Genomic DNA, 25,949 nt, shown 5'->3' with positions numbered 1-25,949 from the left:
TTATACTATATTAATGCTTAATGGTGAGAAAATTGGATCTTTCCCACTAAAATCAGGTACAAGGCAAAGAGGTCTTCTCTCATCAGTCCTTTTCAAACATCCTTAAAAATGAAGGAAATGAACTCCATGTTCATGGGTAGGAAAACTTTATATCATCAAGATGTCAGCTCTTCCCAACTAAATCTGTAGACTCAATGCAATACCAATCAAAATTCCAGCAATTATCTTATGGATATCAACCAGCCAATTTTAAAGTTTACATGGAGCAGTAAGTGACCCAGAACAGACAACACAATATGAGATAGAAGAAAGAAGTGGGAGGCTGATGCTGCCTGACTTTAAGACACTTTAAAGCTACACTAATCAAGACAGGATGGCATTGGTGGAAGAATATACACAGAGCTCAATGGAATAGAATAGAAAGCCCAGAAATATGTCCCTTTAAATACAGTTAACTGATCACTGACAAAGAAGCAAAGGCAATACAATGGAGCAAAGACAGTCTCTTCAACAAGTGGTCCTGGAAAAATCGGACATCTATATGCAAAAAAAAAAAAAAAAAAAGGCGTCTAGACACATACATTATATCCCTTCACCAAATTAATTCAAAATGGATCACAGACCTGATTTAAAATACACAACTGTAAAACTATTGGAAAATAACATGGGAGAAAACCTATACGATACTGGGCATGGTAATACATTTATAGACACAACATCAAGGGCACAATTCATGAAAAAATAATTGATAACCTGGACTTTATTTAAAAAGTTCTGGTCTGTGAAATCCAATTTCAAGAGAAATAGAAGGCAAGCCACAGATTGGGAGAAAATATTCTCAAAAGACATATCTGATAAATGACTGTTATACAAAAATACAAAGAAATCTTCAAAATCAACAATAAGCAACCAACCTGATTTAAAAATGGGCCAAAGATCTTCACAGACACCTAGCCAAAGATACATGTGTGTGTGTGTGTGTGTGTGTGTGTGTGTGTGTGTGAGCTCAGTCATGCCTGACTCTTTGAGACCCCCTGGGCTCTAGCCCACCAGGCTCCTCTGTCCATGGAATTTTCCAGGCAAGAATGCTGGAGTGGGTTGCTATTTCCTTCTCCAAGATACATAGATGGAAAATAAACACGTGAAAACATTCTCCACATCCTGTATAAGAACTCTTACATATTATTGGTGGGAACGTACCAGTGGGGTACAGAAACTATGTAAAACAGTTTAGCAGCTTCTTACTAAACTAAATATACTCCTACCTTATGATCTAGCAGTTGCACTCCTTGATGCTTACTTAAAATAGCTGAAAACTTACGTCCACATGAAAACCTGCACAGGGATATTTATAGCAGCTTTGTTTATAATTGCCAAAGCTTAGAAACAACCAAGATATCCTTTAGCATGTGAATGGATAAATGAACTGTGGTACATCTAGGCACCTTAATATTGTTTAACACTGAAAAGAAATGAGCTGTCAAGCCATGAAAGGGCCTGTAGATAAGTTAAATGCATATTACTGTGAAAGAAGCTAATCTGAAAAGGCCACATATTATATGATTCCAAAAGTCTACATACTCTATGAAATTCTGGAAAAGACAAAACTATGGAGATAGTAAAAAGATCAGTGGTTGCCAGGGGTTTTGGAGGGTAAGGAAGGACGAATAGACAGAACACAGAGGATCTTTAGGGCAATGAAAATACTCCTTAGGATATACTACTGATGGATGTATATCATTATACATTTGACCAAATCCATAGAACGTGTACAACTCTAAGAGTGAACTCTAAGGTAAACTATGGACTTTGGATGATTATGATGTGTCGATGTGGGTTCATCCTCGATAACCAATGTATCACTTTGGTGAGTAATATTGATCCTGGGGAAGACTATACATGTGTAGGGGCAGGGGTGTATATATATGGAAAAGCTCTGTACCTTCCTTTCAATTTTTTTGTGAACCTGAAACTGCTCTTAAAAAATACAGTAGGACTTCCCTGGTGACATAGTGGATAAGAATCCACCTGCCAATGCAGGGGACATGGGTTCAATCCCTGGTCTGGGGAGATTCCCATTCTATAGAGAAACCAAGCCCATGTGCCACAACTACTGAGCCTGCTCACTGCATCTCCTGAAGCTCTGGCCTAGAGCCTGTGCTCTGCAACAAGAGAAGCCACCGCAATGAGAAGCCTGGGCACCACAACGGAGAGTAGTCACCGCTCACAACTAGAGAAAGCCTGCATGCAGCAGTGAAACACAGCGCAGCCAAAATAAAGAAATAAATAAAAGTGTTTTTTAAAACTACAATCTTTAAAAAGAAAAACAACCCAGAAGGCTGGATGTAGGGGTTGGAAGCATGGATCTACAGGCCCTTCCTGGGCTAGGACCACTGTCTGCAATAGAACAAGCTTCCCCATCAGATTCTTTCCCAGCAGAAGCAGAGGTTGTGTGCACGTCTGGCCTGTTGCTGGGGTCTGCCTGCCCCATCTGCTCATCTCGTTCAGTTTAGACACCGCCTCCCTGGTAAATACTAGCGTGCCCAACCTCCACCTCGACGCGATCACCGCTGCCTGCAGGAGCAGCTGGAAATCCTTTCTGCCAGGTGTATTTTGTCCGATCATTTTAGTCATTGAGGAGGTGAAAACAGAACTAAAAGGTTCTCTGTGTTTTGGGGAGTTGTGAAAATCTGGGGCCGGCAGGTGGGCTCCAAGCACCATTCCCAGAAATGGCAACAAAGGGATTCTTTTAAAAGCCTGGTGTTTTCCTTTTGACTGAACACTCTCTTTGCGGCCAGAGGTTTTCCTCTGAGCTGAGAGATCTGTGTGCCTTTCTTTGTTCTACAGCAGCCAAGCAGAGTCAGGTCACATCAGTCAACTTCTTCATGCCTCAGTTTACCCATCTGTCATGCATCCACTCCCCTCTGTGGGAAGCATGTCATTTGTACAGTGGGGAGGGGGAAGGGGAGAGGAAATTAGAATAAAAAGAAGGGCTTCTTTTTTCTTATTTCAATTCATGGCCAGAATGTAAACAGCAGCCTATTTCTAAGACTCAGCTGACAGAGGAATACCAGCAAGCCAGTGCTGGCGGGCCTGGGACCAGGCTGAGCCGGAGCGACTGACAGGGTTCTATCTTGGTCGCTTCACAAACAGCACTCACTGGGGGTTGCTTCCCAAGGCCAGGCCTCCTGGGCCGTCCTGGGCGTCAGATGGAAATGATTTGGACACATCCGGCATGGCCTGAATTTGATCCTTTGGGTAAGATCTGAAAAAGAAAAGAAAGAAGAGGGAAGGCAAAGCAAGTCCCTTAAAAACTATGCATACTGAAAGCCTGATATTTAATGCTCACCCCTTAGAGCTGTGTTCCTAACTCTGGGTTTGTAAGACACAACATGTTTTATCCCCTAATCCTTTCCAAAAATGCATTCCATAAATTGTTAACATCCCTGCCAGTGGCCCCAGTAAACTCACATACCAGCTTTAAAGTCAACCCCTTTTAAACCAATGCTTCAGTTCTTTGAATTAAGGAGATATTATTTCCAGATCCCTACAGCTGCTAGCTTCTTTCCAAAGTTGCAAAAGACCATGTCTCTTTGTTGCTGTTAATTTTTAGAGAGAAACAGATACAGTGGTAGCAATACATGTATACAGTAGCTGTGATCCTCCACAGCCCCTTAGCACCCTCTGAGGTACCCTGACACCCCACTCCCACCCGCCTCCTTGACGTATGGCCTCAAAGCTCTCCATGTTCAGAATGGCCAGAAGTTCCCATATATGGTATTATATGCCCCTGCTATTCTTATTTGTTTCATAACCAAGATATAGTGGTTTAACACATGCGCTCCAGAGCCAGACTGCCTAGGTTTGAAGCCCGGCTCTACCACTTGTAGCTGTGTGACCCTGAACCACTTGCTTAACCGTTACTCAGTGCCCATTTCCTTATTTATAAAACAAGAATGATGGTAGCACCTACTTCATTCACTAATGTGTATAAAGCAGTTAAGAAGGGCCTGAGCAGAATAAGTTCCACACAAGTGCTCGTTGCTATTACACAAGGTAGTGCTTTTGGCCATTGCGGATTGCTCTAATGTCTCAACCATCAACATGCAAATGTCTCGAAGAACCTGGGGACCCATTAAAATATATGCAGAGAACACAGGGAAACATGCCTAGTGATTTTCGGCCCCTCTCGGTCACAAAGGCTGCTGAAGGAGAGCATCCTAGACTTTATGGATAAACGTGGGCCTCGCAGATGCTCAAGCCCTAACCTCTCATTCTAGAGACTCTTACTGACAAGCTGAGAACAAATCTAGTGCCAGACCCTAGGTCTCCAGGTCCCAGAACAAGTTTTTCCTATGGCCTGGAGCTGCTCTCAGAGGGGAGAGCAGTCATTCCCCACCCAGGTCCTCATCACACCCAGTCCTCAAGTACTGAGTCTCACTGTTTGAGTTTTCCCTGATCTGATCTCCTTTACATCTCTTTGCAGGAATAGTTTTGTTCAAATACAACTTTTTCTCACTGTGCTCCAGTGTCTAAGGATCTGCAGAGCTTCTCTCCTGTATGTGATGTGGCACTGATTTTCATGAAGAGGTAAAGAACCAGTTTCATTGCTTCTCATTTTTTATGTGACTTCTTATTCTCTCTACTGATTAATAACTTACTTAAAAGGAAAGTGTTCAAGAAATGCTTACTGCCAACAAATGGGACACTGGAGCCCTGAGATCTACGTACAGAGACAATGATAGAGATATATATCTTCTGGCCCCCATGCACAATTCCTCAGCAGAACAAGGCTCATGAAGCACGTGCCTTGCTCTAAGTCCAGACTGCTGAGTCTCAAAGCCTGTCTGTGATGTTCTTCTAGAGGAAGCTACCTTTGGATGAACTCAAAGAGAGTTTAGCCATCATTTGAGCCAGTGCAGTTGAAACTGTCCCAAGGTTTGGATGAGGTGCCACACAAGCCATGGGAGGAAGGGGGAGAGAGTGGGCAGAGTTCTGAGGCCTTTCTGCACTTCCAATGGGGCAGCTCTGCTTTCAAAGTGTCCCAACTGAGAAAGAAGGGAACCACGATCGAAAGTGCTGCCCAAGGCAATTAAGCACCAAAGATGACGCAAGTGGCCACAGGTCTCTCAGCTAGTGGGTGGCAGAGCCTGGGATAGAACCCAAATCTTGGGGTCGCAGTGCCCAGGTCCTTTGCATCTCAAGTTTGTACCAACAACTGTGTCATATACAGATATCCCCAACCATGATACTATAGAATGCTCAAATAATGCTTTTTAAAAAGCATTAAGAAAGAAAGTACCAGAACTTCCCTGGTGGCTTAATGGTGAAGAATCCGCCTGCCAGTGCAGGAGACGTGGGCTCGATCCCTGATCCAGGAAGATCCCACGTGCCTCGGAGCACCTGGGCTGGTGCGCCACAACTACTGAGCCTACAAGTCACAACTACTGAAGTCCACACGCCCTAGAGCCTGTGCTCTGCAACAAGAGAAGCCACCACTGTGAGAACCCTGAGCACCGAAATAAGAGAGTAGTCCCCACTTCCCACAACTAGAGAGAAGTCCCCGGAGCAACAAAGATCCAGCACAGCCAAAAATTATTAAAAAAAAAAAAAAAAGTAAGAAAGAAAGCACCGAAATCTCCATAAAGCATACACAAGACTATCTATTGCCAACAGACCCATGAGACACAGATATCGTCACACCCAGTTCTCTCCCCAGGAGCTGAAGATAAATAAAGTCAACGCTGAGTGTAATCAGCTCGTCAGTAACTTTGTTTTCCAGGTCTTTCGTCAACTTAAGTCCTTCCTCTGTTGTTTTTTTTTTGATGTGGACCATTTTTCAGGTCATTATTGAATTTATTACAATATTGCTTCTATCGTTTATGTTCTGGGTTTTTTGGCTGAGAGGCATTTGGGATTGTAGGGCTTACCTGGTTGCTCAGCTGGTAAAGAATCCACCTGCAATGCAGGAGACCTGGGTTCAATCCCTGGGTTGGGAAGATTCCCCTGGAAAAGGGAAAGGCTACCCACTCCAGTATTCTGGCCTGGAGAATTCCATGGACTGTATAGTTCATGAGGTCGAGAGTGACATGACTGACTTTCACTTTCATTTGGAAATGTAGCTTTCTGACTAGATATCAAAGCCACACCCCTGCACTGGAAGGTGGAGTCTTAGCGCTGGACCACCAGTGAAGTCCTCAGTCCCTCCTCTGCTTTGTGTGCGCTTAGTTGCTCAGTCATGTCCAACTCTTTGTGACCCCATGGACCATAGCCCACCAGGCTCCTCTGTCCATGGGGATTCTCCAGGTAAGAACACTGGAGTGGGTTGCCATGCTCTCCTCCAGGGGATCTTCCCAACCTAGGGATTGAACCCAGGCCTCCCACATTGCAGGAGGATTCTTTACCATCTGAGCTACCAGGGAAGCCCTCCTTTGTTTTAGCACCCCTTTTCCTCTGTCAAAGCAGTGGTTCCATACATGTGTGCTATTGCTTCAGTTGTGTCTGACTCTTTGCGACCCCCATGGACTGTAGCCTGCCAGGGTCCTCTGTCCATGGGATCCTCCAGGCAAAAATACTGGAGTGGGCTGCCATCCTCCAGGGGCTCTTCCTAACTTAGGGATCAAACCTACATCTCTTATGTCTCCTGCCCTGGCAGGTGGGTTCTTTACCACTAGCGTCATCTGGGAAGCCTGTGGCTCCATTTGCTGCTTACCTTTTCCTTATGAATGAATGTCTTCAGTATGCTCTGTTTATTGGGGGTATTTGCTTTAAAATTTTTTTATCTCTAATGATTTCATAGAGATTGTTAGTCCCTTATGAAAGGAATTTCAGGCATCTGTGGTGGCAAAAAGGAAAGACACTTTTTCTTAGTGGTTGGGAAGATCTTGTCATGATACTAAGTGTTCATTCAAGGTACCCTTAAGTGGACTTCGAATGGCAAAGGATGCATTGATATTTCAAAGGCAGAAATCTCTACCTGGTCCTCTGGATCTGAGTAGAACCTGCAGTATCCCTGGCTGATTTTTTTTCAACTGCAGGCTACCTCAAAAGCCCTCACAGGTATATTTGCCAGATGTCTCCCTGGGGAGAGAGACTTAGGTAGCTTGGGTGCCTTCTTCCCCCACCTCCGCTCCTATGCTACCAAAAATCTGAAACTTTGCCTACTTCTGCCAACTCCCCTGTGGTCTCAAGTGTTCCAGGAAATGAGGAGTCATTCTTTATTTCTTGCTTCATACGGGGAGGGCCCCACGTGACTCCCTGTTGCAGGGGGCGGTGGGGTGGGGAGGGTGAGTGGCTCAGCCGGAGCCCGCAGAGGCCCCGCTCAGGCTTCCCAGGGGAGGATGGGCTCTATCCTTGCCCCTTGGCCTCGCCAGCCTGGAGATGGATTCCACTTGGCACAGCTCCACCTCAGGGCCCTCTCTCCCTTCACACATCCCACCTTCACTGAGCTCTCCCCTCCCTCCGCCCCGGGGCTCCTGCTTGCATTCCTTCTATCATCTGGCTTTTTTTTTTTTTTATGTTGTTTTACTTTGTATTTAATAATAGCTCCACATTTTTTCTTTATCTGAAATCAAGAATCATGCCTGTATCATGTGTTCCCTTTAGGAATGAAATTTATGGCAACGCTTGCCATTGGATGAATTGCTTTTCATTAGCTTCGTACTTTTTAATGATTACAAATTGTTTGCCTGTACAAGAAACAATTCCATCCTGTTCTCCAAATTTCCTGGCCTTCAATTGCAACCAGAAACTGGAAGTCTTGGATTGCCCACACTTGTGGAACGAGGTTCCTGGCTTTTTACATCAGGGTCTGGCTATACTGAGGGTGGGGAAGAGGGTGGGTAATCCTATATCTTTAGACTTCAAAGTTCAGATTATGGTCCATGGGCCAAATAAAAAGGGAACTTAGCTTTTCTAAGCCATAGACTGTTCTGTGTTTCAGTTCTCAAATCTATAAAGTGGAGTGAGAAAGACTGGAAGACAAGATATGGATATTTAATAACCAGTTCACTTTAAAAGCAGTTTCAAAAAACCTATACTTCATATAATGAATGGGGTTTTTAAAGGAAGCAGGAAAGAATATACCCACCAAAAGGCAGCAGCGGAATAAGTCCCAATGGAAAATTTGTGGCTTTCTGCGGTTGGAGTCATTTGGTTAAGAAATGATGAAATGACAAATTTCTGAAAAGGGTGTGTGTTTTGGAGTTACTGAGGTCCAGGTCTCAGCGTGAGATTTGCGCAAGGCCAGCACTTAACTCCAATGCAGGATAAAGAGAAGGAAGTGGTCACTACCAGCATTCCTTCCCAACATGGGAGCACCTCCCTTGTCTAACGCTGCCCATCTGGCTCTTCATCTCCTGAACTTGGAATCCAGCTCTCTCAGCAAGCCTGTGTGCCCAGCATTCCCTGCGAGATAATCCATTCTTTAACTCTGTATGAGAATGGTTGGTAAACAGTTGTGGCTGGAGGCGTAGGGAGCTGGAGCCATCCAGGCCTGCACAGAGGACCTGCATGTGAAGTCGCAGCAGCTCTCTGAGCTGAGGGCCTGGCTCTGGGAGCAGCAGACCTCCCTGCAGAGCAACACTGCTGCAATTGCCCACATCCCAGTTATTGGACTCTTTTGTTGTTGTTCAGTCATGCCCAACTCTTTGCAACCCCATGGACTGCAGCACACCAGGCTTCCCTGTCCTTCACCATCTCCCAGAGTTTGCTCAGACTCATTGTCCATTGAGTCGGTGATGCCATCCAACCATCTCTGTTGTCCCCATCTCTGCCATCCAATCATCCTCTGTCATCCCCTTCTCCTCCTGCCTTCAATCTTTCCCAGCATCAGGGTCTTTTCCAATGAGTCTGCACTTCACATCAGGTGGCCAAAGTACTGGAGATTCAGTTTCAGCTTCAGTTCTTCCAATGAATATTCAGAACTGATTTCCTTTTTGATTGACTGGTTGGATCTCCTTGCCGTCCAAGGGACTCTCAAGAGTCTTCTCCAGCACCACAGTTTGAAAGCATCAACTCTTCAGTGTTCAGCCTGCTTTATGGTCCAACTCTGTAGTCCTCACAGTGAGTAGGATGCCCCTTGGACCAACCCTAGGGATAGAATAAAGCAGACCAGAAGAACCAAACATCCCAGACCAATCAGTAATTTTTACCACCATATATGCAATGGTTCGCCTACGTAATCATCCAACAAATGACTACTGAGTACCAACTGAAGGAGGACAGAAGCCAAGCTGCTGTGACAAGGAGGCATGCACTTCACTGACATTGGCTTAAGAAAGTTTCTTTCTTTCTCTTCCCAGTTACATAAGATCATTCGATGAGCCAAATTCCTTAACTACTGTGAACCTGTTTTCTGCTAGGGCAGTGCTGTTCAAAGTACGGTCCAGGGATGGGCAACATCAGCATCACCTGAGAGCTTGTAAGAAAGTTGAATTCGTAGGCCCCAGTTCAGAGCTGTTGAACCAGTACTTCTGGTGGTGGGGTCCAGCAATCTGTGTTTTACCAGACTCTCCAGGTAATTCTTTTTTTTTTTTTTTAATTGTGGTAAAATACACATACATTTATCATTCTAGCTATTTTTAAGCATACAGTTCAGTGCTATTAAACATATTCACAATGTTGTACTACCATCACCACTAGCCATGTCCAGAATCCTTTTTATCTTGCAAAATTGAAACCTATTAAACAGTAACTTTCCATTTCCCCAGCCCCTGGCAAGCACCATTGTGCTTTCTGTCTCTATGATAGTGACTACTCTAAATGTCTTATATAAGTGGAATCATACAGCACATGTCTTTTCGTGACTAGCTTACGTCACTTAGCATAATATCGTCAAAGTTTACCCACATTGTAGCATATGTCAGGATTTCCTTCCTCTTTAAGGCTGAATACTGCAGAGTATGTACATAACATATTTTGTTTATCCATTCTTCTGGACACTTGGGTTGCTTCCATGTTTTAGCTATTTTAAATAATTCTGCTGTGAGCATGAGTGTACAAATATCTTTTCGAGACTTCACTTTCAGTTATTAAGGGTATGTACTTAAAAGTAGAAGTGCTGAATCATGTGGTGGTCCAGTTTTAATTTTTTAGAAACCACCGTACTGTTTCCCACAACTGCTGTATCACTGAATGTTTTCCTGCAGCTGCTAAATGTAAAATTCCCGTCAACAGTGCATGAGTTCCAGTTTTCCTACAGGCTCACTAACACTTGTAGGTTTCTGTTTTATTTTTGGTAGTAGCCATTCTAAAGAGTATGAGGTGGCATATCCTTATAGATTTGGTTTTCATTTCCTTAAGGATTAGTGATGTTGAGAATCTTTTCATGTGTTTATTGGCCACTAGTATATCTTCTTTGGAGAAATGTCCATTCGAGTCCTTTGTCCTTTTTTGAATTGAGTTGTTTACTGTGTTAAGTTTTAGGAGTTCTCTATGTATTCTGGATATGAATCCTTTAGCAGATATATGATATGCAAATAGTATTTCACACTCTATGGGTTGTCTTTTTACTCTGCTGATACTGTGTTCTGATACACAAAATTTCTAATTCTCATGAAATCTACTTTGTCTATTTTTGTTGTTGTTGCCTGTGCCTTTGGTGTCATATGAAGAAATAATTGCCAAATTCAATGTCATGAAGCCTCCTTCTAAGAGTTTTACAGTTTTAGGTCTTATGCTTAGGTCTTTGAGCCATTTTGAATTAATTTTTATATACGCTATGTTGTGCTAAGTTGCTGACTCTTTGAGACCCTGTGGGCCATAGTCCACCAGGCTTCTATGTCCACGGATTCTCCAGGCAAGAATACTGGAGTGGGTTGCCATTTCCTTCTCCAGGGGATCTTGCCAACCCAGGGATTGAACCCAAGTCTCTTAGGTCTCCTGCACTGGCAGGCAGTTTCTTTACCACTAGCGCCACCTGGGAAGCCCCAGTTTTTATATATAGTATTAGGTAGACATCTAACTGTGTTTTTTTTGCAAATAAGTAGCTTTCCAGATGATGCTAATGCCTTTAGGTGTGAGAAGCCTTTGTCTCTAGCATTGTCCTCCTTCACACAGTCAGAGCCAGGACTTTGGCATGTTTTTGTGCCAGCTTGAAGGAAGGGAAGAGAGAAAGTAAATCCACGGCAGCAATTTCCTTTTAAGGATGTGGGGGTGGGAAGCTGAACACTTCATTTAAGCTCACATTCCACTAGTGAGAACTTAGAAATAGGGTCACTCAAGCTGCAAGGGAGGCTGGGAAAAGCATTGCTGGCTGGCTGGCTATGACCCTGCCTGCAGTGTTTATTACACAGGGAGAGAATGCGTCTTAGTGGGCAACCAGCAGCCTCTGCCACTTGTGCCATGTGCCAGGCACAGTGCTAGGGAGGAGATGATGCTCTACAGCAAGGCAGCCCATGCACTCAACAGGCTGGTCTAATAAGGTGTCCTTTGCCAGGGTAATGGTTGAATCACAGGACCTGAGTGTGGGTTGGTCCCCTTAAACTATAGTGCATTAAATATGCAAGTCTTTCATCTTCTAAAAATGGTGTTAATATCTATGGACATTCACATCCTAATAAGGCCACCCAAGACATTGCTCTAAAGTGGGAATTGGTCAGCTCTGACCAGTGAACCAAATCAGACCCCTGTCTGTTTTGTAAATAAAGTTATTGGAACAGAGCCACACCCTTTCATTTTTAAATAGTCCATGACTGCTCTTAAACGATGGATGACAGCAGAATTGAGTAGTTTTTGAGAGTTTGTATGACTCAGAATTGAGTAGTTTGAGAGTTTGTTTTGAGAGTTAGGATGACAATATTTATTAGCCAGCCCTTCACAGGAAACATTTCCCAAGAACTTTGCCTATAATGTGCTGAGCTCATTTACCTGTAAGAGTTATCAGCAAGTGCGAAACCATAGCAGAGATCTGCAGAGATTAACAGACATTGATTTCCTCCAAATTATGCTTTTCACAGGAGATGTTTGGCTGCTTATTCCCTACAATCAACTGAAAGTCTCTCTAGCCAAGTCTGGATACTTGATAATTTCTTGTAAATAATAGGACAAATTTTGATAAGGGACCATCCTTTGAATTGTTAGAATTTAGAAGATAATTGGAGGAGATAAGAGTATATTAGCAGAACTATTGACTGAGCCGAAGCAATATTTGTTCTATCACTTTTCCACCAACAAAACAATACAGTCAATATGTACATTTTGACTAGGGTATCAAGGCAAACTCCATTCTAGACCCAGATTTTTATTTATTACCAGTTTGATATTTGGCGGGTTTCCCTGGTGGCTTAGCTGATAAAGAATCTGCCTGAGATGCAGGAGACCTGGGTTAGAAAGGTCCCCTGGAGAAGGTAACAGCCACCCACTCCAGTATTCTGGCCTGGAGAATCCCGTAGACTGTATAGTCCATGGGGTCGCAAAGAGTTGGACTCGACTGAGCGATTTTCACTTTCACTGATATTTGGTAGGTCACTAAGTTTTTATGGGGCTCAATTTCTTCTCCTTTGCAACATGGGATTACATATCTGCTCCTCCTGCGTTATGGGAGTAAGGTGAGGTAAGGTAAGTGAAAAAAATTTAGCAAACTAATAGCTCGGAGCTTTTGCTGCTGACCTTAAAACATAGTGGCTTTTAATAATAACTATTTATTTAGCTTGTGACTTCGTGAATTGGCTGGACTGTGTGATCTGGGCCAGCTTAGTTGATCATTGCTAGGCCCACTCATGCGTTCATGATGAATTGGCAAACTGGCTAGTGGATGGGCAGTCTAGCATGAATTCCGTCACAGGGCTGGTGTTTGTCAAGCTGTAGGTCTGGGTAACAGGAGTGACTGGGCCACGTGTATTACATCATCCAGGAGGGGTTTTAAGAAAAGACAAGCCCCGTTGTGCACATTTCCAAATCTCTGCTTGTGTCACATTTTTCTGATAACCCATTGGCTGAGCCCAGAATCAGGTGGGAGGGGCTACAGAGCTCCAGGTAAAGAAGCATGGATGAAAGGAGAGAGTGTGGCCATTTTTGCCATCTACCAGACCATTGCCAATTAGGATAGCAACATTAGCATTTCTAGCACCCAGTGAAGACATCCAAGTCTCTCACCTTTAAAAAATGGTGTTAATATCTAATAAGATCACCAATGACATTGCTCTAGAGTGGAGATTGACAAACTCTAGTCTCTGAATTAAATCAGGCCCACTGCCTTTGTTTTTGTAAGTAAAGTTTCTTGGAACACTGCCACACCCACTCATTTTCATATAGTATATGGCTGCTCTCACACTATGACATGGTAATTTTATTTTTAGGTTTTAAAAGAACCTCTATACTGCTTTTCAACAGCATCGGTGGGAGCTGCAGTAACTGAGCCCAGTAGTGGGGAGTCCTTGCTGGAGTTATTCTTACACAGTGCTTTGGATGTTATTCTCAACTGACTGGCCTTCCAATTTAACTCTTTGGCCTTCCCAAAGAGTCTGTGAGGCATCTGATATCCTTGAAGAAATTCCTTTTCTGTTTAGACTAGAGTGGTTTCTACTGTTCCTGACTAAGGATCCTGACACTGATATTTTCTAAGGCTGGGGGTTTGTGGCTTTAAATACCCTATGCTGAAGAAGGCACAATGTTTGATTTTTATTTTTTTGCAAATAAAATATTTAGCTCACCTACTCTTCGGTATACATTCCTATAATCCAATTAGGTTTCACATACAAGCTCTGGACTCTCTGAATATCGAAGATGGCTTGAGAAAAGAAGGAAAGCAAACTCTATTTCCTCCAACTTGAAAAGCAAACACTTCAATTTTGTTTGAAAAAACTCAGCTCACGAGCTCCACTCAGTGTCCTGATGGGCAATGTTTTCCCAATGCCGTTTGAGAAGGGACTGTCCTTTCCTCATTGTGTAGTCTTGACACCATTGTCAAAAATCATTTGGCCATATGTGATCAGGTTTATTTCTGGACTCTATTCTGTTCTACTGGTCTCTACATCTGTCTCTTTGCCAGTCCCAATGGCCTTGATTTCTGTTGCTTTGTAGTATGTTTGAAATCAGGAAGTGTGAGACCTCTGAATTTGCTCCTCTTTTTCAAGATTGAAAGGTCTTGAGGTCAAGACCAAGGTCAAGATTGAGATTTCAAGATTGAAATCTCATATGAAAGGTCCTATGAGATTCAGTTTTAAGATTTTTTGGTCTACTTCTGCAAAGAATGCCACTGGGATTTTGATGGAGATTGCACTGAATTTACAGACCACTTTCGGTAGTCTGACCATTTTAACATTAAACCTTCCAATCCATGAGTACCAGATGTCTTTCCATTTAATTGTATCTTCTTCAATTTCTTTTAGTAATATTTTGTAGTGTTCAGTGTATAAGTCTTTCGTCTCCCTGGGTATGTTTATTCCCAAGTATCTTATTCTTTCTGATGTTATAGGAAATGGAGATTATTTCATTAAATTCCTTTTCAGTTTGGTCATTATTAGTGTATAGAAACACAATTGATTTTTACATGTTGATTTTTTACCCTGCATTTTGTTAAAATAATTTCTTACTTTTAACCATTTTTTTTCTGTGAAATCTTTAGGGTTTTCTTTAAGATTACGTTATCTGTGAACAGAGATAATTTTACTTCTTCCTTTTCAATTTGGGTGCCTTTTACATCTTCTTTTGATATCAGGGTGATGCTGACCTCATAGAATGAGTTTGGAGCATTCCCTTATTTTAAATTCTTTAGAAGAGTTTAAGAAGGATTAGTATTCATTTTTCTTTAAATGATTGGTAGAATTCTGCTGTGAAGTCATCTGGCCCTGGACTCTTCTTTGTTGGGAGGCTTTTGATTATTGCTTTAATCTCCTTACTAGTTTTAGGTCTCTTCAGATTGTTTAATTTCTTATGATTCTTATGTTGGTTAGTTGGTAGGAATATATAATTTTCTTCCAGGTTATTCAATTTGTTGGTATATAATTGTTCACAGTAGTCTGTTATAACCCTTTTTATTTCTGAGACATCAGTTGCAATGTCTCCTATTTTATTTCCAAGTTAAGTTAACTGAGTCTCATATTTTCTTAGTTATTCTATGTAAGGGTTTTCCAATTTTGTTGGTCTTAAAAAAAAACAAAACAGCTCTTATATAGTTCAGTCACTCAGTCATGTCCAACTCTTTGTGACCCATGGACCACAGCATGCCTGGCTTCCCTGTCCATCACCAATTCCCAGAGCTTGCTCAAACTCATGTCCATTGAGCCAGTGATGCCATCCAACTAACTCATCCTCAGTCGTCCCCTCTCCTCCTGCCTCTTTCCCAGCATCAGGGTCTTTTCCAATCAGTCAGCTCTTTCCAGCAGGTGGCCAAAGTATTGGAGAGTCAGCTTCAGCATCAGTTCTTCCAATGAATATTCAGAACTGATTTCCTTTATGATTGACTGGCTTGATCTCCTTGAAGTCCAAGGGACTCTCAAGAGTCTTCTCCAACCAGTTTAAAAGCATCAATTCTTTGGCATTCAGCTTTCTTTATGGTCCAACTCTCAACTCCATACATGACTACTGGAGAAACCATAGCTTTGACTAGGCGAAACTTTGTTGGTAATATCTCTGCTTTTTAATATGATATCTAATTTGGTCATAGCTTTTCTTCCAAGGAGCAAGCATTTTTTAATTTCATGGCTGCAGACACCATCTGTTATGATTTTGGAGCCCACAAAATAAAGTCTGTCACTGTTTCCATTGTTTCCCCATCTATTTCCCATGAAGTGATGGGACCAGATGCCATGATCTTAGTTGTTTGAATGTTGAGTTTTAAGCCAGCTTTTTCACTATCCTCTTTCACTTTCATCAAGAGACTCTTTAGTTCTTCTTCACTTTCTACCATAAGGGTGGTGTCATTTGCATAATTGAGGTTATTGATATTTTCCCCAACAATCTTGATTCCAGCTTGTGCTTCATCCAGCCTAGCATTTCACATGATGTACTCTGCATATAAGTTAAATAAGCAGGGTGACAATATACAGCCTTGATGTACTCCTTTCCCAATTTGGGAAAATGTTGTTCCATGTATGGTTCTAACTGTTGCTTCCTGACCTGCATACAGATTTCTTAGGAGGCAGGGCAGGTGGTCTGGTATTCCCATCTCATGAAGAATTTTCCACAGTTTTCTGTGATCCACACAGTCTTTAGCGTAGTCATGAGGCAGAAGGAGATGTTTTTCTGGAACTCTCTTGCTTTTTCGATGATCCAGCGGATGTTGGCAATTTGATCTCTTGTTCCTCTGCCTTTTCTAAATCCAGCTTGAACATATGAAAGTTCTCAGTTCACATACTGTTCAAGCCTTGGTAGGAGAATTTTGAGCACTACTTTACTAGCATGTGAGATGAGTGCAATTGTGCTGTAGTTTGAGCATTCTTTGGCATTGCCTTTCTTTGGGATTGGAATGAAAACTGACCTTTTCCAGTCCTGTGGCCACTGCTGAGTTTTCCAAATTTGCTGGCATATTGAGTGCAGCGTTTTCACAGCATCATCTTTTAGGATTTGAAATAGCTTAACTGGAATTCCATCACCTCCACTAGCTTTGTTTGTAGTGATGCTTCCTTCTTAAGTCCCACTTGACTTCACATTCCAGGATGTCTGGCTCTAGGTCACACCATCATGGTTATATGGGTCAGTAAGATTTTTTTGTATAATTTTTCTGTTTTGTTGCCACCTCTTCTTAATATGTTCTGCTTCTGTTAGGTCCAGACCATTTCTGTCCTTTATCGAGCCTATCTTTGGTATCTCTAATTTTCTTGAAGAGATCTCTAGTCTTTCTCATTCTATTGTTTTCCTCTATTTCTTTGCATTGATCGCTGAGGAAGGCTTTCTTCTCTCTCCTTGTTATTCTTTGTAACTCTGCATTCAGATGGGTATATCTTTCCTTTTCTCCTTTGCCTTTAGCTTATACATCCAGAGAAGACCATGATTCAAAAAGACACGTGCACCACAATAGTCGCTGCTGAACTATTTATAATAGCCAGGGGATGGGACGGCTGAAACATTCAGTGACAGAGGAAGAGATAAAGAAGACGTGGTACATCTATACAATGGAATACTACTCAGCCATAGAAAAGAATAAAATAATGTCATTTGCAGCAACATAGATTGGCCTAGAGTTTGTCACACTGAGTGAAGTAAGTCAGATAGAGAAAGACAAATACATGATATTGCTAATATGTGAAATCTTAAAAAATGGTACAAATAAACTTATTTTAAAAACAGAAATAAAGTCATAGATAGAGAAAACAAACTTATAATTACCAGGGGGAAGTGGGGGAGGGATAAATTGGGTGGTTGGGATTGACATATACACACTACTATATATAAAATAGATAATAAGGACTTACTGTATAACACAGGGTACTCTTCTCAATACACTGTCTTAGGAAAATAGAGAATCTAAAAACAGTGGTATATGTGTGTATGTATGTGTGTGTGTGTGTGTGTGTGTGTGTGTGTGTGTGTGTGTATATATATATATATAACTGATTTACTTTGCTGTACAGAATACATTAGCACATTTTAAACCAACTATACTCCAATAAAAACTTTAGAAAAATCAGCTCTTGATTTTAATTTTTTCTATTTCTATTCTCTATCTCTGCTCTAATCTTTGTTATTTCCTTCTTCTCTCTAACTTTTCCTTTAGTTTGGTCTTTTCCTAATTCCTTGAGATGTAAAATTAGGTTGTTGATTTGAGAGCTTTCTTCTTCTTAATGTAAGCATTTGCCACCATAAATGTTCTTCTTATTACTGCTTTCACTGTATGTCATATGTTTTGGTGTGTTGTATTTTCATTTTATCTTCAGATATCTTCTAAATTCCCTTGTGATTTCTTTTTTGACTTGTTGGTTGTAGAAGAGTTGATTATTTTCACATTTTGGTGGGTTTTCCTGTTTTCTTTATGCTGTTGGTTTCTAGTTCCATTCTATATGGTTGAAGAAGATATTTTCTATGATTTCAGCTTCTCAAATGTGTGAAAACTTGTCTTGTAGATTACATGTGGTCTGTGGGAAGAATATTTTATGTGTACTTGAGAAAACTGTATTCTGCTGCTTGGAGGGAAATGTTCTGCATATGTCCATTAAGTCTAATTGGTCTAATTGTGCTGTTAAAGTCCTCTGTTTCCTTACTGATCTTCTTTCTAGTTGTTCTATCCATAGCTGAAAGGAGGAATTAAAGTCTCCCACTATTATGGTGTTGCTGTTCATTTCTCCCTTTGGTTCTGTCAATGATTCATATATTTGGGAGCCTTAATCTCTCTTAAAATAATATAGGATTTATGATTCTTACAGCGATTGTATTTCTTGAGTAGAATGTAAATGTTGCTTTGGGGAGACTGTGTGTTATGTAGCTGAAGCTCTTCAGTGGCAGCAAGGTCTTAGGCCATTGGACCACTCTTCTTTTCAGAGAAGACTTCCATAACCATTCCTGATGTGTGGTGGCTTTCAGTTATATTAAAAAAATACCTTTACATATTTAGAAATATTTTTGTTATGAAGGTATATTTGTCAAGGTACATAAAATGTCTGTTAGCTTGATTGATATTTTAAAATATTTGGACAAAAAGCATGTGGGCCTCCACTGTGCTCTTTCACTGGACCTCATAAACATTCAAAAAGAGTCTGGGAGAGAAGTTATAGGGACAGAATTGGTTATTATAGCAGAATGTTGAAAGCATCTAATTGCCTCCTTTTGGGATGTTTAAATTTTATCCAAATAATGCAATGGTATTTATCTATATAATACAATTGTTTGAAGTCTATGAAGCATGGAGAAATGCTTATGATGAAGAAAAGAATACAAAATTGAATACAAATTAAGAATATATCTATGTGAAAATTCATACAAGGAAAAAAAATAGCTCGCTGGATTGCAGGATTAAGGAGTTTACTTATTTTTAACATATTTAGACTGACATATTTAACTCTATAATTTGAATAAAAAGCAAGAACATAGCTCCTTAACCTGTTTTCTCACCATTATAGCAGCTGCCTATGGAGAAATGCTCTGAGTTGAAGGGCTACTCAGCCTCACTTGCTTTCCACTCCACCAGCAGCAGGGTTTCCATTTCTGCTTCCATGAATTCACACAGTGGGAAGACAGCCACAAAGCATAGTACAGCTTAAGATCAAATATCTCTAGATAAGAACTATTTTAAAGAATATATCTACAAAAACTGAACAGTTTAATGCTCATGGGAGATAAATTTGGGGGATTCTGGAGAGTAAGTTTGCATGACCTTGCTGGCACCCAGCTTTGTGAGGCAGAGAACGGTTGTGGATGGGACTGGTGATAGAAGCAAGGTCTGATGATGTAAAAAGCAATATTGCATAGGAACCTGGAATGTCAGGTCCATGAATCAAGGCAAATTGGAAGTGGTCAAACAGGAGATGGCAAGAGTGAACGTTGACATTCTAGGAATCAGCAAACTAAAATGGACTGGAATGGGTGAATTTAACTCAGATGACCCTTATATCTATTACCGTGGGGAGGAATCCCTTAGAAGAAATGCAGTAGCCACCATGGTCAACAAAAGAGTCCGAAATGCAGTACTTGGATGCAATCTCAAAAACAACAGAATGATCTCTGTTCATTTCCAAGGCAGACCATTCAATATCACAGTAATCCAAGCCTATGCCCCAACCAGTAACTCTGAAGAAGCTGAAGTTGAACAGTTCTGTGAAGACCTACAAGACCTTTTAGAACTAACACCCAAAAAAGATGTCCTTTTCATTATAGGGGACTGGAATGCAAAAGTAGGAAGTCAAGAAACACCTGGAGTAACAGGCAAATATGGCCATGGAGTACGGAATGAAGCAGGGCAAAGGCTAATAGAGTTTTGCCAAGAGAACACACTGGTCATAACAAACACTCCCTTCCAACAACCCAAGAAAAGACTCTACACATGGACATCACCAGATGGTAAACAACAAAATCAGATTGATTATATTCTTTGTAGCCAAAGATGGAGAAGCTCTATACAGTCAGCAAAAACAAGACTGGGAGCTGACTGTGGCTCAGATCATGAACTCCTTATTGCCAAATTAAGACTTAAATTGAAGAAAGTGGGGAAAACCACTAGACCATTCAGATATGACCTAAATCAAATCCCTTATGATTATACAGTGGAAGTGAGAAATAGATTTAAGGGACCAGATCTGATAGACAGAGTGCCTGATGAACTACTGATGGAGGTTCATGACATTGTACAGGAGACAAGGATCAAGACCATCCCCATGGAAAAGAAATGCAAAAAAGCAAAATGGGGGCCTGAGGAGGCCTTACAAATAGCTGTGAAAAGAAGAGAAGTGAAAACCAAAAGAGAAAAGGAAAGATATGAGCATCTGAATGCAGAGTTCCAAAGAATAGCAAGGAGAGATAAGAAAGCCTTTCTCAGCAATCAATGCAAAGAAATAGAGGAAAACAACATAATGCAAAAGACTAGAGATCTCTTCAAGAAAATTAGAGATACCAAGGGAACATTTCATGCAAAGATGGGCTTGATAAAGGACAGAAATGGTATGGACCTAACAGAAACAGAAGATATTAAGAAGAGGTGGCAAGAATACACAGAAGAACTGTACAAAAAAGATCTTCACGACCCAGATAATCACGATGGTGTGATCACTCACCTAGAGCCAGACATCCTGGAATGGGAAGTCAAGTGGGCCTCAGGAAGCATCATTACGAACAAAGCTAGTGGAGGTGATAGCATTCCAGTTGAGGTATTTCAAATCCTGAAAGATGATGCTGTGAAAGTGCTGCACTCAATATGCCAGCAAATTTGAAAACTCAGCAGTGGCCACAGGACTGGGAAAGGTCAGTTTTCATTCCAATCCCAAAGAAAGGCAATGCCAAAGAATGCTCAAACTACCACACAATTGCAGTCATCTCACACGCTACTAAAGTAATGCTCAAAATTCTCCAAGCCAGGCTTCAGCAATACATGAACCATGAACTTCCAGATGTTCAAGCTGGTTTTAGAAAAGGCAGAGGAACCAGAGATCAAATTGCCAACATCTGCTGGATCATCAAAAAAGCAAGAGAGTTCCAGAAAAACATCTATTTCTGCTTTGACTATGCCAAAGCCTTTGACTGTGTAGATCACAATTAACTGTGGAAAATTCTGAAAGAGATGGGAATACCAGACCACCTGATCTGCCTCTTGAGAAACCTATATGCAGGTCAGGAAGCAACAGTTAGAACTGGACATGGAACAACAGACTGGTTCCAAATAGGAAAAGGAGTTCGTCAAGGCTGTATATTGTCACCCTGCTTATTTAACTTCTATGCAGAGTACATCATGAGAAACTCTGGGCTGGAAGAAGCACAAGCTGGAATCAAGATTGCCGGGAGAAATATCAATAACCTCAGATATGCAGATGACACCACCCTTATGGCAGAAAGTGAAGAGGAACTCAAAAGCCTCTTGATGAAAGTGAAAGAGGAGAGTGAAAAAGTTGGCTTAAAATCAACATTCAGAAAACTAAGATCATGGCATCTGGTCCCATCACTTCATGGGAAATAGATGGGGAAACAGTGGAAACAGTGTCAGACTTTTTTGGGGGGGGCTCCAAAATCACTGCAGATGGTGACTGCAGCCATGAAATTAAAAGATGCTTACTCCTTGGAAGGAAAGTTATGACCAAACTAGATAGTATATTGAAAAGCAGAGACATTACTTTGCCAACAAAGGTCTGTCTAGTCAAGGCTATGGTTTTTCCTGTGGTCATGTATGGATGTGAGAGTTGGACTGTGAAGAAAGCTGAGCGCTGAAGAATTGATGCTTTTGAACTGTGGTGTTGGAGAAGACTCTTGAGAGTCCCTCATGTGAAGAGCTGACTCATTGGAAAAGACCCTGATGCTGGGAGGGATTGGGCGTAGGAGAAGGGGATGACAGAGGATGAAATGGCTGGATGGCATCACCGACTCGATGGACATGAGTGTGAGTTAACTCTGGGTGTTGGTGATGGACAGGGAGGCCTGGCGTGCTGTGATTCATGGGATCACAAAGAGTCAGACATGACTGAATGACTGAATTGAACTGAACTGAAATTCATTCCACTGTCCTGCCAGGGAAAAGACAAAGGAACAGATGAGACCCAGCACAGGTAAATCTTGATCCAGGTAAATCACAGGGATCCTTGAGAGCCTAAGAGCCCTGAGAGATAAGCAGATATTAGGCAGGAGATAAAAAGATGGAGTGGTGATGGAGGAGAAATGAGTACAAAGGCAGAGGCTTAAAAAATGTTGGTGTCCCTGAAAGTTTGTGTGAAGTACTGTGTGGTAGACCTTTTGAAAGATCACCCGGAAGAGGACTGAAGTAGAACAAAAGCAGATCATCTAGAAGACTGCTTAAATGTCTAGAGAGAGAAAAATTCCTTCTTAGTGCAGAAGGCAGCATGTGAGTCTCATAACGAGAGAAAAGGTGGGGATGTGACTCAAGGTGTGAGTGGTGGGGATAGAGATGAATTTGACAGCTAGGAGGAGAGAGAATCAACAAAAAATAAGTAATCAGAAGGAAAGTTAAGGGTGATGGCCAAATTCTGCCTGAGCATTTGAGTGCACCCATAGGACCAATGTTGCCAGACAAGTCTCCAGAAATGAAAAGGACCTGGTGTTAGTTTATATTTCAGATTGAAAACTGTCTGCCTCCTTCTCTGGTTACAGTCCTACAGGGATCCACAATGTTTATATTTACATTTTATGTTTACCTAGGCTGGGCTCTGTAGTTACATAATCAGAGAAAGAAATCCCACAATCAACTCCAGGACTCTCTAGACATCACCTTTTGTAAGTAGCCAGAGCTAGGCTTACAGTCAAATTGAGAGGCATTTATGAATAAATACTGACCCCCAGTGTCTAGGTGCAGAAATAAGGATTAAATAAAGATTATAAAATACCAAGACTCTTGGGAGAGTACCTAGAATTCCAGCTACAAATAATGTTTCCTACAATCCAATTCATAATCCTGGGGTGCTTCAGAAATAAAAATACTGACTAGTATTTTACTATACCAACGGCTAGTAGCTGCCTGGAGAACTCCAGTGAATGTTCTATAGAAAAAGTGTCAGAATGGATTAAATGACCTCATTCATGAGTGTACAACTATATAATGGTCTTGACCCTCTCTGCTCCAAGGTCCAGGTTTAAATACTCCAAAGTCTTCTCTGTAAAAGAGATTTTTACACGATTAATTTGACTGATACAAACTCCAGCTGTGTTTTATTCTCCACCTAGGTCAACCTCAGATAGTGAAGAATCTGCCTGCAATGCAGGAGATCTGGGTTCCAGCGCTGGGTTGGGAAGATCCCCTGGAGAAGGGACTGGCAACCCACTCCAGTATTCTTGACTGGAGGGGAGCCTGGTGAACTACAGCCCATAGGGTCACAAAGAGTCAGACACAACTGAGCGACTAACACTAGGTCAATATTACATCAAATGAAATTTCCTCTCAAGTGGATGCAAGGCAATGTGGTTGGCTAATGTGCCCTTTTCAGTATCTGTGTGGCTAGAGTGAATTCATGAGAAATTCTTGAGTAAAAACTCTGAAGCAAAATAGCTCCTCCAGGTGCAAGTGCTTCAGGGAAAGAAAGGCACCACCTAACATCTCGGTCTACGGTTGCTGCAGTTGCTATCAGATGGCATCTGTTTTCTGCAGACTGGAAGTGATGCACTGGCTCTTTGGACACAAGCTTATGTTGCATTCTGGTCTATGCTGAAGTTTTTAAGAACTTGGCATTGCGGAGAATTAAATGAAGCTATCTTGAAAAGGTAGAGCTTCCTTCATGAAAACAGGGATTGTTTTCATGAACCTTGTTTTTAAAGTAAGAATAGACTTAAGGCTTAAGTGGCCAACCACAATATAAATAAAAGGCTGGTTTTTAGTGCCAATCAGAAGCATTCATTACAGGCTACTGACCCCCAGCAGTCTTAGTAGAAGGAAGCATGGAGCAGCAGTAGAAACCAGAGCTGCTTCGAGGTCACACGTATTCAAGCTGAGGTATGACACTGAGCTGAGTGAAACAAGGGACATGGGAGATGATTGCTTCAGGGAGCTAAATTCCAAGGAAATGGAGGCCCAGAGATTAAGTGGATTTTAGGAGTCAAACAGGTGTCATTAAGAAGGGATGTCAGCCTCAGGCAGGAAAAGATTAAAGCCCAAGGTTTTGCATCAGGAGAAAGAAATTCTGTTTTTTCAGCTACAAGGTGATGGCAATCATAATCCTGTTTCTGACTTGTATTAGCAGAGAAAGTATTAATAATTGTTGGTCTGATATGTAACTGTACCACTAGATATAGCAGAAGTAAAATAAGCATACAACTATTTGTTTCTTGACAATATAGACTTAAGAAGGTTTTCCTTTACTAATAAAGACTGAAATTTCGAGAAGAAATAAAAAGTACAGAAACCAGGCGCATTTATCCAGTCATTCCATATAGCAAAAACATGTTTTCAATACGAGGCTGTTTTGGTTGCTTATCAGTGTTTCCTATTACTTTTTCTTTGGTTCTATTTGAAAAATATCAAACCTACAGGAAAGCTGGAAGAATAGTACAGCGTTATAAATTTTCCTCCATTTATCAATTATAATTTACTAATTTGCTTTATGTGTCTCTTTAAATATGTATGAACACTGTGTTGGCTGAACCATTTGAAGGAGAATTGCAGGCATCATGACACCTCACCCTTAAATTTTTCAGCCCCTAAAATGTCTTTTGTAACTTTTAATCAAAATATCCAATTAAGGTTCAAACCTAATTGGTAAAACCCTACTCTCCTGGGGTGATGGTGTTTGGAGGTGGGGCCTTTGGGAGGTGAGCAGGTTTAGATGAGGTTATGAGGGTGGATCCCCCATGATAAGAATAGTGTTCTAAAAGGAAGAGACCAGAGCCCCCTCCACCATGTGAGGACACAGCCAGAAGACGTCCATCTGAAAACTAGGAAGACAGTTCTTATCAGACACTGAATCAGCCAGTGCCTTGATCTTGGACTTCCCAGCCTTCTGAACCGTGAGAAGTGTTTACTTAAGTCATCTGTGGTGCTTTGTTACAACAGCCTGAACAGACTAAGACAAAGGTTTTATAATCCATCACTGTTATTCTTTAATCTCAAACTGCCCCAAATTTGTCACCTGAAGCCAATGTTTATATCCTACCAGTCTTTGGGCATTTTCTTCTTTTCTGACTCAAGGTGTTCTAAGCTCACTTTATCTGCTTCCAACCTGGAACCAACGGTGTTTTCCCAAACATCGCTGGATCTGTGAAACAGTATTTAGAAAACAAGATCAAGGTAACTAGGTGTGTTCATTATTACTAGGTTATGGCTTCCAGGCCCTTTCAGAGCACACAGCCAGAGCTTGGGGTGGGGGAAAGGGAGAAGAAATTATATACACATTCATACAAATATCTGCAGTTCAAAACTAGTAACATGGTGGTCTTTATGTTCCTCCACCTTCTCTCTCTTCTCCCTTTGTGAGTAACCTAATTTACAATAACATCAACAAATATGCTCAATTTTTAAACCTAATGAAATTCAGAATTACTTAATTCTTTAAAACAGTCTCAGGAACACTTTCATCTTTAAATACTTGAATTTAACATCAGTGTTACCAAATCATTCCAAATTATCCTGCAGAAGTCACACAGAACAGACTAACAGCTCTCTAAAGAGCAAGGACAGATAATGCAACTGTATTTAGGACCTGAATTGGACAACTTAGCAATGGCTGTTTCTTAAAAGTACCAAAATGGACAAATATCAGAAGAAATTACTGGCGCTTCCATTTTAACTGGTTGAAGACTATTAAAGGAGTTTTCCTTCTCAAAATCTATCCTATTTGACATTCAGCATTTGTTTCAAAGCAATCCAGTGGGCAGAGTGAGAAGACCCACATAAGGGTGGTCACAAGTCAGTGAAGGTTTCCCGGGTAGCTCAG

General features: G+C 41.4%; 1 long non-coding RNA gene across 1 annotated transcript in view; it reads left to right on the top strand.

Moving 5' to 3' along the window:
• The window catches only part of LOC129659527 (uncharacterized), a 37,365-nt gene that overhangs the window by 2,704 nt on the left and 8,712 nt on the right, over positions 1-25,949 (top strand). Inside the window, exon 2 of the long non-coding RNA XR_008718111.1 lies at positions 4,487-4,590. This is a non-coding gene — a long non-coding RNA (uncharacterized LOC129659527). The remainder of the gene's footprint in view (positions 1-4,486; positions 4,591-25,949) is intronic.

This window comes from Bubalus kerabau, chromosome 8, assembly GCF_029407905.1.
Source record: "Bubalus kerabau isolate K-KA32 ecotype Philippines breed swamp buffalo chromosome 8, PCC_UOA_SB_1v2, whole genome shotgun sequence".
In the NCBI taxonomy this organism is placed as follows: domain Eukaryota; kingdom Metazoa; phylum Chordata; class Mammalia; order Artiodactyla; family Bovidae; genus Bubalus; species Bubalus kerabau.
Note: the sequence above shows the minus strand (reverse complement) of the source record. Positions and strands in the feature narration are given on the sequence as shown.